Source organism: Acomys russatus, chromosome 18 (assembly GCF_903995435.1).
Source record: "Acomys russatus chromosome 18, mAcoRus1.1, whole genome shotgun sequence".
Classification (NCBI taxonomy): domain Eukaryota; kingdom Metazoa; phylum Chordata; class Mammalia; order Rodentia; family Muridae; genus Acomys; species Acomys russatus.
Window position 1 is genome coordinate 30469851 of NC_067154.1, and position 10841 is coordinate 30480691.

Sequence of the window (10841 nt, forward strand, 5' to 3'; positions counted from 1 at the left end):
GATGGTCTCCTTATGTGACTCCTCTGTGCCCTTCTATCCCCCATTCTTCTATACCACTCTCACCCAGAGTCCAGCAGTAATTTTTAATATTTTCATTCTTAAGCACATCTGAGCCCTGTATCCAAAGTACATGATGTTTTCAGAGACTGAGATTTACTTTACTTCTTTAAGAATTATCCCTGTGGCACCAGAGTATGTGTTAAAGTCATACCCCACTCTCCACTCAACTGTGGAGGTTGATCTGCCCATTGGCTAGATCTGGGTAGGGGTTTAAAGTTTACCGCCTGTATTGTCCTTGGCTAGTGCCTTAGTTTGTGCAGGACCCCTGGGCCCAAATCTGCCTATCATAATGTTCTACTTGTAGGTTTCTAGGACTCTCTGGATCCTTCTACTTTGGTATTTGATCATGTCCCCTGGAGGGGGAGACCTGGTGGCACTCAGAGGAAAGATAGCAGGTTACAAAGAAGAGACTTGATACCCTATAAGCATATACAGGGGGAGGAAATCCCCCTCAGGAATAGTCACAGGGGAGGGGAATAAGGGGAAGATGGGAGGGAGGGAAGAATGGGAAGATACAAGGGATGGGATAACCATTGAGATGTAATAAGAATAAATTAACAAAAAAGTTAAAAAAAAAAAAAAAAGAATTATCCCTGTGGCCTGGTAAGGCACCTTTGCTAGGGGGAAGTGATATGAGAGCAAGAAATAGAGTCCACAGTAGAAAAAGCCCCAGTTGTCATTACTAGGGGACCAATATGGATGCTGAGCTGCCAATCTTCTACTTCTTAGAAGTGGGCAAAGGTCCTCTCCACACATGGTCCTTGTTTGGTGCATCAGTTTCCGCAGGCCCCCTTGGCCCAGATTTAAGGGCTCTGCTAGTTCTCCTGTGGAGCACCTGTTCTTTCTGTGTCCTTCCGTATCTCTACTCTTGCATAAGATTATCTGCACTCTGCACAAAGCTTGGCTGTGAGTCTTAGCATCAGCTTCAATGCCCTATGGGGAGTGGTCTTTCAGAGGACATCCATGGTGAGCTCCTGTTCTGTTCCCTCTCTTCAACCCCTTCTATTTTCTATTCTATCTGCTCTTCTGATTGTTACTTAGCTTCTTTAGGTCTGTGAATTGTAGTATGGTTGGTTTTCCTGTATTATATGACTCGTATATTCTTATAAGTGAGTATATGCTATGTGTATCATCCTAGGCCTGGGTTAGCTCACTTATTTAATGTGAATAAATATTAAAAAATTAAAATAAAAAATAATGATTCCTGCACTCGTAAGTTTTGGTAAGCTTGGTATAACCCTAAACATTCCTGGGAAAAAACACTTTCAGTTCCTTCTAGGGATATTTTTTTTTAAGGATAATTAATTTAGAAGAGCCAACCCAAGTCAAGAATCAAAAGGTTCTTTAATCCACTTGGACTTGAGTTTTGTGCACGGTGACACATATGGGTCCAATTGCATTTTTCTACATGTAGACATCCAGTTACACCAGCATCATTTGTTGAAGATGCTATCCTTTTTCCATTGAGTAGATTTGGGTTCTTTATCAAAACTCAAGTGACCATGTGTGTGTGGATTCATTTCTAGGTGTTCGATTCAATTCCATTGATCAACCAGCCCATTGCTGTGCCAGTACCGTGCTGTTTTAATTACTGCTGCTCTATAGTACAGCTTGAGATTGGGTATGGAGATTCCACCTGAGGATCTTTTATTGTATTGGATTGTTTTAGCTATTCTGGGTTTTTTTGTTTTTCCATATGAAGTTGAGAATTGATCTTTCAATATCTTTTAAAAATTGTGTAGATATTTTGATAGGGATTGCATTGAATCTGTAAACTGCTTTTGGTAAGTTGGCCATTTTTACTATGTTAATTCTTCCAACAATCCACAAACAAGGGAGATCCCTCCATCTTCTGATATCATCTTCAATCTCTTTTCAGGGATTGAAAGTTTTTTTAAAACAAGTCCTTCACTTGCTTGGTTAGATTTACTCCTAAATATTTTATATTGCTTGTGGCTATTGTGAAGAGTGTGGCTATCCTAATTTCTTCCTCTGCATGTTTGTTATATATATATATGTATATATATATATATATATGATGGCTACTGACTTTTTAGAGTTAATTGTCTATCCAGCCAATTTGCTGAAGGTGTTTATCAGTTGTAGTTCTCTGGTGGAATTTTGAGGGTCACTTATGTACACTATCATATCATCTGAAAATAGGGATAATTTTACTTCCTCCTTTACCATTTGGCTTCCTTGATCTCCTTTTGATGTCTTATTGCTCTGGGTAGAACTTCAAGAGCTATATTGAAGAGATATGGAGAAAGTGGGCAGCCTTGTCTGGTCCCCAATTTTAAAGAAATTTCCTTGAGTATTTCTCCATTTAATTTGATGTTGACTATTGCTTGCTATCTATGGCCTTTATTTTGTGTAGGTATGTGCCTTGTATTCCAGATCTCTCCAAAACTTTAAATATGAATGGGTGTTGGATTTTGTCAAATGCTTTTTTTTTTTTTTTTAATCTAAGGAGATTATCATGTGGTTTTTGTTCTTTCAGTTTGTTTACATAATGGATACATTGATGCATTTCCATATATTAAACCATCCCTGTATACCTGGAATGAAGCCTACCTGGTCATGGTGAATGATATCTTTGATATGTTCTTCTATTTGCTTTTTGTTTTTTGTTTGTTTGTTTGTTTTGCAATTTATTTATTTATTTATTTTATTTAAATTAATTTATTCTTGTTACATCTCAATGTTTATCCCATCCCTTGTATCCTCCCATTCCTTCCGCCGCCCCATTTTCCCATTATTCCCCTCCCCTATGACTGTTCCTGAGGATGATTACCTCCCCCTGTATATTCCCATAGGGTATCAAGTCTCTTCTTGGCTACCTGCTGTCTTTCCTCTGAGTGCCACCAGGTCTCCCTCTCCAGGGGACATGGTCAAATGTGAGGGGTCTAATATCCAAAATATATAAAGAACTCAAGAAATTAAACACCACCATACCGAATAACCCAGTAGAGAAATGGGGCTTGGAACTAAACAGAGAATTTTCAACAGAGGGTATCAAATGGCTGAGAAACACTTAAAGAAATGCCCAACCTCCTTAGTCATCAGGGAAATGCAAATCAAAACAAATCTGAGATTCCATCTTACACCCATCAGAATGGCTAAGATCAAAAACTCAAGCGACACCACATGCTGGCGAGGATGTGGGGAGAGAGGAACACTCCTTCATTGCTGGTGAGAATGCAAACTAGTACAGCCACTTTGGAAGTCTATCTGGTGCTATCACAGAAAAATGGGAATAGGACTTCCTCAAGACCCAGCTATTCCACTCCTTGGAATATACCCAGAAGATGCACCAGCACACAAGAAAATTTGCTCAACCATGTTCATAGCAGCCTTATTTATAATAGCCAGAACATGGAAACAGCCTAAGTGTCCCTCAATAGAAGAGTGGATAAAGAAACTGTGGTACATATACACTATGGAATACTACCAGCTATTAAAAACAAGGAATTCCCGAAATTTGTGGATAAATGTATTGAGCTAGAAATGATCATAATGAGTGAGTTAACCCAGAAGCAGAAAGAATCAAATGGTATATACTCACTTATATCTGCATACTAGCCCAAGGGGCATGTCCCATGAAAGCCTTCACTTACCAGGAAACTGGGACAGAGGGGAGGGCATCCTATTGGGACTCTAAATGAGAGACGCATAGGAAAATAGCAAAATAAAAGGATCCAGAGGGTCCTAGAAATCTATAAGTAGAACAATATGATAGGAGATTTGGGTCCAGGGGTCCCGCTCAAACTAAGGCACCAGCCAAGGACAATACAGGAGGTAAACTTTAAACCCCTTCCCAGATCTAGCCAATGGTCAGAATATTCTCCACAGTTGAGTGAAGAGTGGGATATGACTTTCTCACGTACTCTGTTCTTCTATTTGTTTTGTGAGTATTTTATTGAGTATTTTGCCTCAATGTTCATAAGAGAAATTGGTCTGAAACTCTTTTTTTGTTGAGTCTTTGTGGGGTTTAGGTATCAATGTGACTGTGGCCTCATAGAATGAATTTAGTAATGTTCCATCTATTTCTATCTTTTGGAGTAGCTTGAAGAGTATTGGTATTAACTCTTTCTTTGAAAGTATGGCAGATTTCTGCTCTGAAACCATCTGGCCCTGGGCTTTCTTTGGTAGGGAGACTATCAATGATTGCTTCTATTTCCATAGGAGAAATAGGACTATTTAATTTGTTTATCTGATCTTGATTCAATTTTAGAAAGTGGAATTGATCAAATAGAGCTACTTTGATTTCTGTGGAAATAAATCTGTAGGTTCTCAGAAAATAGATATAACTCAAAATACAGCTATACTACTCCTGGGAATATACCCAGAAGTTGTTCCATCATACCATAAGGACACTTGTTAAACTATGTTCATAGCAGCTTTATTCCTAATAGCCAGAAACTGGAAACAACCAAGTTGTTCTTCAACCAGTTAATGGATAAAGAAAATATGGTACATTTACAAAATGAAATGCTACTCAGCTATTAAAAACAAAGACATTGGCAACCTGCTGTCCTTCCTCTGAGTGCCACCAGGTCTCCCTTTCCAGGAGACATGGTCAAATGTGAGGCACCAGAGTATGTAAAAAAGTCATATCCCACTCTCCACTCAACTGTGGACCATTGGCTAGATCTGGTTAGGGGTTTAAAGTTTACCGCCTGTATTGTCCTTGGCTGGTGCCTTAGTTTGAGCGGGACCCCTGGGCCCAAATCTGCCTATCATAATGTTCTACTTGTAGGTTTCTAGGACCCTCTGGATCCTTCTACTTTGCTATTCTCCCATGCTTCTCTCATTTAGAGTCCCAGTAGGATGTCCTCCCCTCTGACCCAGTTTCTTGGTAAGTGAAGGCTTTTGTGGGGCATGCCCCTTGATACCCTATGAGCATATACAAGGGGAGGTAATCCCCCTCAGGAACAGTCATAGGGAAGGGGAATAATTGGAAAATGGGAGGGAGGGAAGAATTGGAGGATACAAGGTATGTGATAAACATTGAGATGTAACAAGAATAAATTAATAAATAAAAAAATAAAAAGAACAAAACAAACAAACAAACAAAAACAAAGACATTAGGCAACTTGCAGGAAATTTGATACAACTAGAAAGGATCATTCCCACTGATGTAATCCAGACTCTGAAAGACATGTCTGGTATGTACTCACTTATAAGTTGATATTTGCCATAAAGTACATGTTAGCAATGATACAATCCATAAACCCGAAGAAAGAGTGTCCAAAAGAAGATGCTTTAATCTTACCCAGAAAAGAAAAGAAAATGAACAGATAATGGTAAGGAACTTGGTGGGTGAGGGTAATGTGAGTGGAGATCAGATGTGTGGAGAGCTAGAGGGATATGAGGAGGAAGACCTAGGGACATATCTATGAAGCAGGGAGGCTCACTGGAGTCTATGGCAGTTACATTAGCTGAGACTGCAAGAAGCAGTTGTGAAGGTACTTGAAGTTTCCACTTCCTATAGCCAGGTGGGATTCTGAGTGGAGGGAGGGGGACACCAACTCATCTATAAAACCCAAAATGTGTCATACCTAAAAAAAAGTGTAGCGGTAAAGATGTAGCGGAGATTGAAAGAATGGCAAAGCAATGACTGGCCCAAATTGAGATTTACCTGTGGGAGAGAGACAACCTCTGTCCCTATTAATGATACCCTACTATCCTTGCAGACAGGAACCTAGTATAACTGTCTTCTGAGAGGCTTGCTTATTCCAACAGCTTATGGAGACAGAATCAAAAACCCACAGCCAAAGAATATGCCGACCATGGGGAATGCTGTGGAAGAATGGGATGAGGAAATAGAAGGAGCTGAAGGGGTCAAGGAAACCAGGAGAAGACCTGCAGAAGAAACTAATCTGTGAACATGGGGGCTAATAGAGACTGATACACCAACCAAAGAGCCTGTTTGGACTGGACTAGACCTACATATATGTTATAGATGTACAACACAGTTTACATATAAGCCCTCCAACAATGGGAGTATAGGCTATCTCCAAATCTCTTGTCTGCCATTGGAGCCCTCATCCTTAGGGGGGGTTGCCTTATCAGGCCTCAGTGGGAGAGAAAACACTTAGCCTTAATGTGACTTGAGTTACCAGGGTCAGGCTTGATGCTACTGGGGGGTCTCCCTTATCTAAGGAGGAAAGGGGAGTATGGGAGGAGGGGGGTATGATGCTAGGACTGGGATGAGAGACTGAAAGGGGCTGGGATCAGGCTGTAAAGTGATTAAATAAATAAGGAAAAAGAAAATTTATTGAAATAAAGTAGATACGTTTTACACACACACACACACACACTCACACACACACGTGTGTATGTCTTTTATTTTGAATAGTATTTTCATTCTTTTTAATGGTACATCCATACATGCTTATATAATGTATAGTGATCATATAACTCTATAGCTATTTCCCTCACATTCAATGTATGGCTCCTCTATCTCCTTTCTAGCTTCATGTCCTCTTGCTTATATTTGATTATTAATTGTTGTTGTTATTAGTCACCTTATATGACAATTGATGTTGCCCATATATACATGGACATGTGTCCATATATGAAGGCAGTATAACCTACCAGCAGGTTCATTTCCAAAGGAAAGCGACCCTTCTTCCATCTTTAGTCATCAATTGCCAGTAGCACTAAGACCTGAATGGATTATCATGCATCCATTCTGAGAATACGACTGGTTTTATCTTGTACAAATCTTATGCATATGACCACTGCACTTGTGAGTTGGTACATTAAGGTGAACTCATGTCCAGAAATCAGCATTCACAAAAATTTTTACTCTCCATCAGCTCCTGTATTCTCTAAATCCAATCTTCAGTAACTTTGCTGAGCCTTGGATGGTGGGAAGTTATTGGGTGAACCATATCTGAACACTAAGATTTATTTATACCTTTCTCCTTGATTTTCTGCACTAACTACTTTTTTACTGCAAAAAGAAGACATGTAACCAAAGCTTGGAGCAGCAGAAATCTATGGGTATATGTATAAATATTTAGAATGCACATTCTTATGATCAATGCATTTCTTTCAAATATCACTTGATATATTTGTCCACATCTCTGAGTAACAATTTAATTTTCCATTGTTTTGAATTAATTAATCTTTTCAGTATTACCTTTATAAATTTCATTTACTTATCAAAGTTTACAAAGTAAAGAACTTTGATATTAAAAAATAAAATATTTGGTTTTAAAGAGGTACATTTAAGAACATGTATATGTGTTGGCATAAAGTCAAATGAATGTGAATCAAAGAGAAGTTAAAACAATCAAAATACAAAGTAGAAAAAAACACTGTGTGTGTGTTTGTGTTTGTGTGATGGATGGATGTGTGGGTGTGTACTTTTGCTCCTTTATCCTCCTCCATATAATATAAAGATGATATTTTAAAAATATTCAATAAAATGAATGTTAGACATACATATAATAATAGTTTACAGTTAAAAGCAATTTGAAGACATAAGCAAAACACAATATGTGAAAAATAATGTTCTATTCTTATAAACAGCCTATTGCTAATGTTGAACATTTGCATGATATTTTATCTCTACAATTTAATTCAAGTAGTTCTATATTTATATAAACTATTTTGAGCTCCCAGATGTTAAACATAAAATAGCTTTCAGTGATAGTGATTAAAGATACAATATTATTTTGGTAACAGCAATTATATTGGCTTCATTCTTTTCTGTGCTAATGGGAAATGGCAAATCTAGTGGAGCAAAGTCTATAATGGCTTGAAAGAGAAAGATTGGGAATCTATGATATTAAAAGTTCTTCAAGTTGTCAATTATGTCACAAAGGGTAAAGATCTTTTCAGATATTCAACAGCAAAGAAAATATATATCCAAGCTATCCTTATCTAATAACATCAAAGTCATATCTCTGCACAGAAATTTAAAACTGTTGATATTAAATAAATTGTACATATTGTGGAACTTTGGAATATGTCCTGAATTAAAAACAATTCATTAATGATGATGAAAGTTAAAAGCAATGTATTTTTATCATAATTCCATTTTTTATTTTTTCCATATACATTTTTATCACACATATACAATAAACTATCTACAGCAAGAAGAACCATGAAAGATTGGAATTATATAAATGATACATTCATAGTGCTTTGGCTATTTGTATTTGGCAGCCTGGAAGAAAACATCTTTCCTATCATCGTGCTTCTGAAATTCTGAATGTAAGCTAACATCTATCATATCTCATTTTATCAACTTAAAACATTTATATAGACCTAAGAACATCTTATCCCTTAATCAACTAAGTGTAATTGTAAAACTAAATTATCTGGTCTTCAACTGCATCAGAGACTAGAAAAGTTATAAAATTAATAGTATTGTATTTTTTAATTTAAAATTTTCTCAAGAATTTGATGCTTAAACAATCGCACAAATAACAAAAGATAAGCACTGATAAAGTTTGAAAATGTGAAATGTCAAAATGTGTTATATTTATAGTTAGGTAATGAAGGCAGAGACAATAAAAGAGGAAATAAAAATAAATTAAGTTTAAACTATTGTACATGATCGACAGGCACACATTTCTTAAACAACAATTAGAATATTTTAGAATAAGACATCTGCAAAATATCCGGGAAGCATATTCATGGTAGTCATGAGTTACCTTTAGCAGCAGTTTCGACACAAATAGAGTTAAAGGCCATTTTAATGTTGACTTAGTTGAAAGTAACTAAGGAGATGGGCTGGGAAAATTGTGAGTGTAAGACTGTATTTGATGTTATTCTAAAGGGTATCAAAGAATTAAGGAGAGGTTACGGTTTTGTTTTTCAATTAATAGGAGTACTAAGCAATGTTTACATTCTGAAAGAAATGATAGACTTAAGATGAAAACACAAAATATTTTGGAAGGAAGTAAATAGAGGCATAGGCCATGATAAGCATGTTTCTGATTGCAGGATGGGTAAAGTGTAAAGAGAAGACTATGGTAGATTTCAAAGTATTGTTTTAATTATGCAACTTCCAGATTCACAGCATTTCCCAATATTCTATTTTTAACAATATAAATTTTTTTTTCTGAGAACAGTATCATATAAGGACAAAAGTGATTAGAAATAATTTAATGCAGTTCCAAAGTCATTTTTGTAATGACATTTAATAACTCTTCCAGTCATTATCAATAACTCATTTATATGTGTCCCAACTAAGATGCTTATCTTTTAGTCAACTTTATTTTTAATTGTTATATTTCCTAATTTTCTGAGAAATCACCAGATTGATTTCTAATTGGTTGTACAATTTGCTCTTCCACAAGTGATTGAGGAGTGTTTCCCTTTCTCCACATCCCTGCCAGAATATGCTGTCACTTGAGTTTTGGACCTTAGCTGGTCTGATTGGTGTAAAATTGAATCTCAGTGTAATTTCATTTCCCTGATAACTAAGGACATGGAACATTTCTTTAAGTGCTTCTTTGAAAGGGACACAGCATTGACAACAGAAGTAAGTTCAGAGAGTGAACAAAGTAGAAGAGGCAGAGCAGAGAAAAATGAGGGTGTAGATCAGACCTGAGTGGGTGGGCGTAGTTAGTGGATATAAACATGTTTTTGTTTCAATCACAATTATGGGATGTGAAACAAACTTGTGTAAGTGTGTTCAAAGTTTTTCCGCTGAAAACAGACTTGTGAGTAAACAGGTGATATCCACTGGAAGAGGAAATGTCTCTTGCAGAGGCATGGTCTTTGCCAACTGATGAACATCCTAGTAAGGGCTCTGAGAGGATATATATATATATGAGGCCAAAAGAGGAGTTCCATAAGAAGTCCAAAAGAGCTAACTACCCAGGGTCCAGAGTGGCTGGCAAAAACTGAAGGATCATCCAAAGACCATCCATTCTCTGGACCAAGGCAGATGGGCAGCTCAGGCTTTATGTGGGTTCTTTAGTAAAGGGATCAGGGCCTGTCTCTAACATGGACTTGATTGCCTGATTCTTGATCACAAACTCCTGGTGGAGCTGCCTCACCAGGCCACAGAAGAGGAAGACGTGATCAGTCCTGATATAACTTGATCTGGGGTTGGATGGGTAAGGTGCTCCCCTTTTCTGAGAAATAGGGTACGGAGGCTGGAGCAAGAGGGAGTGAGTTGGGGCAGGGAGGAGAGCAGGGAGAGATCTACAATCAGGAATACATAAATTACTTTTTAAAAAGAGGATTTTATTACTGTACATCAAAAGCAAATGGCTCCCTTTGATCTATATTACACAATGTATAGCAAAGATTCATGAAGTGTTCTCAATTTCTTTCCTTTGAGTTACACCAAACACATATCTTCTGTGGTTTCTCCTGTTCGTGTGTAGTATCAAATGGGATGATTTTCAGTATTGGCTCATTTTCTTCAAACCAAATTAATAAGATTATGCAGAATAATCAGACCATTTAAAGTTAGTTATTGTTAAGGCAGTTGCAGTTAGCATACTTTTCTCATAATAACAGTTTGTTCTTAAATTCATTTAGGAATTTGGACAAGTAATTTCTTTATTTCTCAAGTTGACATTAAAATAACAATCAGTAATAGAATACTATACTTATTAAGTAGTGAGGAATTATATCCTCCTTCTTTCTATCTCTCTCGACTTTCCTTCCTCTCTTCCTCCCATTCTTTGCTTTATGGTTGTATATTTTTGATGCTAGGGACATGACGGGACATAAGCTTTCCCCCTATATCTTAACTCTTTTTCAAAACCACATAAATGATAAATTCTACCATAGCGTTTATCTAC